The sequence below is a fragment of the Eumetopias jubatus genome, unplaced genomic scaffold (assembly GCF_037043125.1).
Source record: "Eumetopias jubatus isolate StellerSeaLion01/CBP00866 unplaced genomic scaffold, mEumJub1_p1.0 scaffold_4, whole genome shotgun sequence".
In the NCBI taxonomy this organism is placed as follows: Eukaryota; Metazoa; Chordata; class Mammalia; order Carnivora; family Otariidae; genus Eumetopias; species Eumetopias jubatus.
Genome location: NW_028274810.1, coordinates 160,702,513 through 160,712,047, shown reverse-complemented (window position 1 = coordinate 160,712,047; position 9,535 = coordinate 160,702,513).

Genomic DNA, 9,535 nt, shown 5'->3' with positions numbered 1-9,535 from the left:
TGCTACGCTGAGTCTGGCCTGGGAGGTCCATGAATGAATATACCTGCCTGGTGAGAAGGCATGGCTTTGGGCTTCCTGAGCACAACGGGCACTAGCGGGGCTCTCCCCGCGCTGGGACCTGGAAGCTATGGTTCTGGGACTGTTCAAGGAAAACAGTTCTCGAGGGATGGGGCTTCTAGGCTAGGGAGGCTTCTGTACCCACTCACTGAGACTATGTTCTGAGTCTCTCATCTCTGACCTGGGACGTACACCCTTAAAACCAGCCGCTGGTTGACTGGGGGCACCCCTACGGCTGCGCTGCTTCCTCTGCATCCCAGTGAGGCCAGCACTAGGTGAGGCTCCTGGGTTCCAAAAGTGCTCTATAAGAGGGGATTATAAAAAGTGGACATTGTGGGAAGTCAATACCGAATTTACTGGCAAAAAGCCAATTTCTTCTCTTCCTGCCCATTAAAGAGAATATTCTGGCTTTGTGTGATCAATTTCTTCTTTTACTGAACTCCAACAGCAAGCCTGGTGTATGTCCTTAGCATCTAGTGCAGTCGGTGCTGCTCACATGGCAGATGCTCAGTCAATAACTGTTGCATAACTGATATCAATAAATATTTATTGGGGCACCTGGGTGGCTCAGTCAGTTAAGCGTCTGCCTTCGGCTCAGGTCATGATCCCAAGGTCCTGGGATGGAGCCCCGCATCGGGCTCCCTGCTCACCAAGGAGTCTGCTTCTCCTTCTCTCTCTACCCCCTCCCCGCTTGTGCTCTCTCTCTCTCTCACTCTCTCTTTCAAGTAAATTAATAAAATATTTTTAAAAATAAATATTTCTTGATTACCTTCCATATTTTATTTATTTATTTTTTTACCTTCCATATTTTAAATACTCCTGTTAGTTGTCAGGATACAAACATGTGTCAATATATCTCAAGGACTTCATATTTTATTAGAAAACCCTTAGAATGAATTTTGTCACAGGGAATGGTGGATAAATGACTGACTAGGCTGAATGTTATCTTAGAGCAGCAAAAGTGAACCCTCAATTAGGATTCTTTTTTTTTTTTTTTGAGAGGGGGGCAAAGGGAGAGAGAGAATCTTTTTTTTTAAAGATTTTTTTTTTTTAATTCATTTGAGACACAGAGATACAGAGAGAGAGAGAGAGAGAGCATGAGCAGGGAGAGAGGCAGAGGGAGAGGGAGAAGCAGGCTTCCCGCTGAGCAGGGAGCCTGATGCGGGGCTCGATCCCAGGACTCTGGGATCATGACCTAAGCTGAAGGCAGATAGATGCCTAATCAACTGAGCCACCCAGGTGCCCCCAAAATGTCTAGTTCTTATTTACAAATCTGCTAAGTGAGAAATCACTTAATGTTCTGTGTAAGGCTTTAAAAGCACACATGAAGCAAAAAAAAAAAAAAAAGTAATTTTAAAATTGGCAAGGATCTGAATAGACATTTTTCCAAAGAAGATACACAAATGACTCACAGGTATATGAAAAGATGCTTAACATCACTAATCATCAGGGAACTGTAAATACAACCACAAGGAGATATCACCTCATACCTGTCAGGGTGGCTATTATCAAAAAGACAAGAGATAACAAGTGTTGGTAAGGACATGTAGAAAGGAGAACCCTTGTTCACTGTTGGTGGGAGTGTATGTTGGTACAGCCGCTATAGGAAACAATATGGAGTTCCTTAAAAAATTAAAAATAGGACTGCCATATGATTCCGTAATTCCACTTCTGAATATTTATCCAAAGGAAATGAAATCACCATCTTGAAGAGATATCTGTATTCCCATGGTCAATGCAGCATTATTCATAATAGCCAAGATATGGAAATAATCTAAATTATTTGAAATAAAAAGGCCAAACTCATAGTAACAGAGTAGAATGGTGGTTACCAGAGGCTGGTAGGTAGGGGAAATAGGGAGAAAATATTATATTATATACTTGAAGTTTGCTAAGAGAGTAGATCTTAAGCATTCTGACCACACACACACACACACACACACACACACACACACACACACACGGTAAAAACACACATGAACAAACAAAATGTTGGATCTAAAGTTAGAAATTAATGTCAAATAGTACATTTTAGTTAAAGCTCAAGCTATGTGAGTTTTGGATTTGACTTTCCCTTAGATGTGGTTGTTTGGTTTTATTGTATCCTTACGGAAATCTCAAATAATCTTATTTTAAACTTTAATTATGCCTTGAAAATTTGTGTTATTACAGATTTAACTGCAGTAGAGTGTTCTGCGTACTAATGTTGGATTTTACCAAACACAGAGAAGTGGAAGACATTTAATCTGTCCAGTTTTTCTTGGTAATACTTGAGAATGCCAGAGAAACTATATTTCTCTTTCTTTTTGGTAACTGGCTTTCGCCCCCTCTGCTCTCTCCCAGCTTTCACCCACCCCTAGTTTACTTAGGGGAAGGATAGTTTGGTCTCACTTCTGTCCTAGCCGGGCCACTTGTGAACTGGTCCGCCATGCTGCTTGGCTTTTCTGGGGCTCGCTCTGCCCAGCCCCCCACCCCCCACCCACCAAGCTCTTGCACAAGGCAGCTGGGGAGAGGTGATGGAGAAGTCTGAGCTTCTCTTTACATTCCTTTCCCCAAATCTCCACACCACCACCAATACAAGCCTATGTGTGTAAGTAGGGAGTTGATATGATACATTGTCCAAGTGGGACACTTGAGAGTGAAGCAGGGACTCTTAGTAATAATTACACCAGGACATCAGATGTGAAGGGGCAGTCCCCAGGCAAGCTGAGATGCATGGTCACTTCAGCTAGGAGATGTTTACTGAAGTTTGTGGACAACAGAAAGGAAACACAGAGCAAGTGGCGACTTAACTTTGACTATCACTCACTCATCGCCTTCATGACAGTCCTTCAGTGTCCCTACCCTGGGAGATTCTTTCTGGAGGTTTCAGGCCTCCCCCTGCTGTTTGTGGCTCAGGTTTGGGGAAGGGGAGGGGTTGATGTGAAGGGTCCTCTTTTCTGCAGTGTCCAGTAGGATAATCATTAGCCACATGTGGCAATTCAAATTTAAATTAAATAACTTGGGCGCCGGGGTGGCTCAGCGGTTAAGCATCTATCTGCCTTCGGCTCAGGTCATGATCCCACGTCCTGGGATCGAGCCCCGCATCGGGCTCCCTGCTCAGTTGGAAGCCTGCTTTTCCCTCTCCCACTCCCCTTGCTTGTGTTCCCTCTCCCGCTGTCTCTCTCTTTGTCAAATAAATAAATAAAAATCTTTAAAAAAATTTAAATTAAATAATGTTAAAAATTCAGGTTTTCAGTCGCGCCACATTTCAAATGCTCAATAGCCACATGTAGTAAGTGGCTACAGCATTGGGCAAGATGTAGAACATTTCCATCATCTTAGAAATTTATATTGGACAGTACTCTACTCTCCTCAAACCTCCCTGTTTCCTTTCCTAGCCCCAGGTCCTTTATCTTCTGCACGCACACACGCACACACGCATGCATGCACGCACACACGCACACACGCACGCACGCATGCTGCCCAGCTGTCCAAGTTACGTTTGTGTATTAGGCAGAAAAAATGGCCATTCAGGCTTGCCCAAAGAGCCTCTTTTTTTCCTACTAAAAAGAACTGTCAAAGCTCTCTGCAGTGTTTCCCTCAAAACCAAAGACCTGTCTACCTAGGGATGAATGATCCCTCAGTCCTAGAAGGCAGAGGTATCTATGGCCAGTTCTGGTTTCCCTAACGTTCCGAATGTGGCATTTGGAAGCTGTTTGATTACGTTATCATCATTTGGTGAATAAACATGGACAAGAAGTTCTAAGTCAAATCCGTTGTTAATGTGGCTATAAAAAGCAGAGAGAAGAAAATGAAAAAAGAATTAGAGCTCAGCCTTAGGCACAACATCTTTTTTTTTTTTTCCAACATCAACTTTTAAATAGAAAAATACTTGACTTGTACCGAGGAAGAGTCTGTCTGCATCATGTTGAATAATCTTGCCAGATGGCCATCCAAACAAATGAACTGAAGCAAAACAGGCCAGATTTATAGTTTCACTGCAGTCAAAAATAACTTTTCCATTATTAAAAGTAAATAATTTCATGTTAAGGTGTTGTGGCTTACATAACAATTTTGGACCATGAGATTTGCTTGAAAATAGTGATAACTGCAGAAGGTGGCAAACACTGGCCAGAGAAAAGAGATGATTCCTTTTGTCTAGGCAAGTTCAAGGGTGCATGCTTATAATCCAGTTTTTCCAGATTGTCGTCGGATTATAAAAGTTCTAGGGCTTAAGCCTCTATTCAAAGACATTTATTGCTTGAGTTTTTTTTTTTTTTTAAACCGTCTTCTTTCCATTGCTACCATCTCAAAACACTTAGAGGGGAGATGCTGCTCTTTGGCTTTTCTTTTTTTGCAACACTTTTTTTTTTTTTTTTGGCAGAGGGTGACTGGAAGATCAGACTCTGTGTGACTGAAGTAGCTTTGCAGGGTTTTTTTTTTTTTTTTTTTTTCCGATTTATTTATTTGAGTAGTCTCTACACCCAATATGGGGCTCGAACTCACAACTCTGAGATCAAGAGTCACATGCTGTTCTGACTGAGCCAGTCAGGTGCCCCAGCTTTGCAGTTTTTATTCCATTTATTCCTTTAATAAACCTTTAAGTACATTTTGATGTGTGTATCATTCCAGGCCTGATTGCCCTCTTTCCCTCTAAGTTTGTTTGGCATTTATGCCTTTGGTAGAATAGGTAGACAGATGCCATGAGATTATGTACAAGGAAAGAAATATGCCCAATTTACTACTGGAGATTTTGACCAACCACAAGCTAAGTGTCATAAACTAAGGTGCATACTTGGGAAAATAATATATAAGAAAGGATGATTGTTATTGAATAGAGACAAACTCTTTGGGTACCTATGACTTGGTTCATGTTTCCTACCTGCATCTTCTGCACCCTTCCTTTATATTCATTCATTCATTCATTCATTCCCCGTTGCTTACTACATACCAGAGAAGTAGCAAGTAAGATCAGCATAGTCTCTGCCTTCCCAGAGCTCTTGGGCAGTGACTAAGAGAGACCTAACCTCTGGTGAGGCGGAAATCTTCCCCAAGGAAGTGATGAGGAGTTAGCCAGATGAAGGGTGGGAGTGGAGGTGAGGGCCGGCAAAAGGACAGTAAAACTTACGGGGAACTTCTCAGGCAGAGGAAAGAGCATGGGAGAAGGCACTAGAATGGGACGCAGGACGTGTGCGTAAGGGGCTGAAGCCAGCAGGTAGAGAGAGGCTTCCCTTGGATGGGGCCAGAGTGGGCAGGGACTCCCATTTGCTGGTCTTGTCAGGAACTGGAGTAATATCCTGAGAGCAAAGGAAATTTGCCAATGTGCACAAAGTAAGAGCTGTGTCATCACATTTGTGTTTTTAAGAGCTCAGTGGCTTCTGTGAGGAGAATGCACTGAAACGGTAGGAAAGTCCCCGAGGGAGACCTGTGGGCGAGGTGGCATTGAAGGAGCACAGGCAGTAAAGGATGGGGTCTTCCACCTGGGTGGGAGTGGAGACACTTTGCTAAGCCAGGACATTTTTATTTTAGAAAGAATCTTTTTAAGAAACTGAAAATTCTGGTGTTTGAAAGCACTCATTCTGGATGTCTGAGGGTTCCAGTTTTTGAGTATTTTGGCTTCCATTTGTGGGCTACTTCTCTGTGCACGGTGACATGTTAATTCAGGCAATTCTCACAATCGCCCCATGATGTGGGACCTTCTCTGAACCAGGCAGTAGGACAGAGCTCATAATCCTTCCCACTCCAACCAAGGAGGATTGGACTCGGAGTGGGTAAAGATATTGCCCAAGCCAGGCTAATCTGTTCTCCTCTTTTTCATTATCATGTCCTATGATAAGGATGGCACTTACAAGGGTTAAACCCCTTGTCCAGTTATTTATCTTGCAAGAGGCAAAACTTGGATTTGTGCCCAAACCTGTGGCCTGCTATCTTGCTGCACACATACATATGCTTGGCTCTTGTAGGTGACTATATCGAGTTCTAGTGGACCCAGCCTAGGCCTGGGGGAGGGTCTCCAGGCTGGCTTGGCACCAGAATAGACATCTCCTTTCCCCTGTTTGCCAGGCTTTGTCTACATGCCTGGTACAGCAGGACTAGCAGCACAGGTCAAGCAGCTGACTTATCTGGGCAGTCATGGCCAAGGGAATGGGTTTGAGTTGTAGTTATTGGGGCTGAACTCTAGAAGACAGATGTGTCTTCCATATTTCTAAAGAGAGCCTTGATGGTGAATGTTGATATGGGGAAGACATCCCTTTGGTTTTGTTTTTTTCTTTTTTCTTAAAGATTTTATTTATTTATTCAAGATAGAAGGAGTGTGAGAGAGAACATGAGCAGGGGGCAGAGGGAGAATCAGACTCCTGGCCGAGCAGGGAGCCTGATGCGGGGCTGGATGCCACGACCCCGGGATCATGATCTGAGCCGAAGGCAGATGCTTAACCAGCTGAGCCACCCAGGCGCCCCATCCCTTTGGTTTTAAGTTAGTTCATAACTGTAGGTAAAACCTCCAACCCTCTGTCCTCAGTGAGCCTTTCTTCGTTATCCTTTACTTAAATAAACAGCCCCCCAGTAGAAGCAGATACACAAAAACTTTTATTAAGTGGAAGTTAGACTCCATGGTAATTAACCAGTTACAAGTGCATTTAAATTCATGTGTGTGGACACTGTAGAAGTCAGGATGGTCTTATTGAAAGTCCAGTGTTCCGGCTTGGCATGTGCCAGTGCAACCCAAGGTAGAACCATACACGCGGTAAGTACAGGTCAACGATGATGTCAGACTACATCGGCAACACCATATTCATTGTTACAGCTAAGCATTACAGAACATGAAAGTCCAAAGACCAGAAGACTATTACTAAATTGATTCTTACTCTAAGCCTTTACTTCTACTTAAATGCTTCCATAGGACCAATGTGGCAAATCCTCAACTCTTGGGGACAGCGCCATTTTTATGTGTTACACTTAAATGGGCCACAGAAACTGCACACATTCAGTGGTCCTCCTGATGGCCACGGCAGGTCGATACCGGCTGTCCCCTTGGGAAAGTGCAGTTTAGTTTAACTGGTGTGAACATTTCATATGGTAAGTCTTCACATCTGAAATTTTTCTTCTATTTCAATTAGCACCAGTTTATTTGAAATCTTTTTCCTGGTGTTAAATATTTAGGAAACATTTTTTTTTTTTTAAACCAACACACAAAGTCCCAAACAACGGAAAGCAAAAAACATTCAAAAAGTTGTTTTAGAGAACAGCATTTAGAAAAAACAACATCATTTAAACATCCAACAAATCTATGTACAATGTGCCAAAAGCTGGCAACGGGCATGGCTGAGGAACAGTCACGTCAAAGGTGTATTAACCGGAACCTCCACAGGCTGTATTTACAGTCAAATAGGTATTCAGAAATGTAGTATCAGAACATCTGAATTTGGCTAAAAATCATATAAAAAGACACATCCCCACCCCCAAAAACTCCTACATAGGTAGCAAACATATCCAGTATAACCATAAGTACCAGGTTTAGAAGTGCGTTTTTCCATATTTTCCATAGTTCTACAAACAGTTGAGAAACTTTCTCAACGGACAGAGAAGAGAACTAGAATGGCAGGGAAATGGAGTTCTTTATTTCAACATTATCAGATGAAGGGAAAGAATTTTTTTTTTCATGTGGAGTGACATAGGAAAGTACTAATTAAGGAGCAAGGATAAATTATTAGGGGAAAGGTTTCATGGAAATAAAAAATCAACAAGAAGGCTGAAGAAACGTGTGTATATTCTGTACGGACGTTCCAGAAATGTAAGTAATTATCTCCATTAATTTTGAAAAAAGCCTAATGATTTGCTCTGATGGACAGCATTTTTATCTTTTGTTCTCTGAAATGCTAGAACCCAAACCCTTTGGAGAGTAGTTTTTGTTCTCATATTGAGAATTAAACACAACAGACATAACCTATTAATGCTATATTTACCCAATGTGATGCGCATTCACCTCATGCAGTTTTGTTTTCCTGTTAACCCAGCGTTACTAGAAGATCCACCTTCAAAAAAAACCGGGCACGTTTTGTAACAACCAGCATTTCTCATTTCTGCTTAAGAAGTAAACTAGAAACCATTTCCTATTTATTTACCTTAATGGCTGAAGTTGTTTAGAGTCTGAAATTTCAATGCACTGTCTTTAAAAATACCAGCTCGAAGAATATAGATGGGAGTCCCACATTCCCATAATGTTATGCATTCAAGTTTATTCTGAATAATTTGTGTTTGTGATAAGTCTATGAAAAAAATTTACTTGGATTTGATACAAAATACAGTTACTCTTTGAAAATGCATAGTTTGTAACTTTATACATTCATTCACTAATATTAAAGACCTTTTGTAAGCAAGTACTTACTTCCAAATGGTGGTAAGATTGTAGTTCAAAAGATCTCTCAAAACTGGATAGCGTCGCCACATTGCTTTTGGAATTAGCGCCCCAGGCCTGGTTAACGCTGTCATTAACATCACACAGGAAGGACTGTGGCTTTCTCTTCCTTCTGGCTTTACCTTGTTTAGCAGGCACTAAAAAGCAATGCTTTCTACTGACAGTATTTCCACTAAATACCCCATTGGAAATATTTTATAATTTCGTTTTAACATTTTAGATTTGGTGTAGAAAACAATTTGAAAGATGGCTTAATTTTTAAAAGTAGAGTTTTTTTGTTTTTTTTTTTTTAAACCTTACCATGGACTAAGGGCAACGGAGGGTTTGTGACAACGGTTGTTCTCTCGCTCCCCAGCCCCCTCATTTGAGAAAGATGACCGTAGGCCACTCGGTAGTTGCATTTGATGGTGGTCATGAACCCTTTGGGACCTAGCGATTTTTTCTTATCCTGAGTTCTTCTTCTAAGTATATAGATTTTGAGACATGAAACACTTTGGAAACTACACTAGTATCTGGTTATTCCAGAGAGCATATGTTTAAATGGCTGACCATCGTCCAACCATTGATTATAAAAATAGGAATTCTAGGTCATGTTGTAGGAAAATATTGATTAATGGCATTTTTTTTTTAACACATATAATCCACATTTCTGGGTTGTTTTATACCCAGAGCATTTTCAGTTATTGAAGTCATGGAACATTTTGGGGGTATTAAATTCTTTCCTAAAAATCTAAGTCTATTCTAAAGCTTTCTACCAGTGATCACAGAGGTTCCCCAGACAGTCGGGATACTTTGGAAGAAGGGGCTTTGCTATCATCACAGGGCTTGGTCAAGTCACAGTCATTGATTTCCAATTAGCAGAGAATAGAATAAAAAGACATAAAAAGCAAAGCAAGGGTTTGTAATCTGCAAAGTGATGCATCCTTTTTTTTGGAGAGGAGGCAGTTTGTAATTACACTACACTGTAGATCCCTGAGGGGTAGTTCCAGCTCTGGCCTTGCTGGCCCGCAGAGCTCTACCTTTGCCCTCTCTGTCTTGGCCGTTTGTGCCCCAAGCATGGGAAGAGGCCTCCACCAGGCT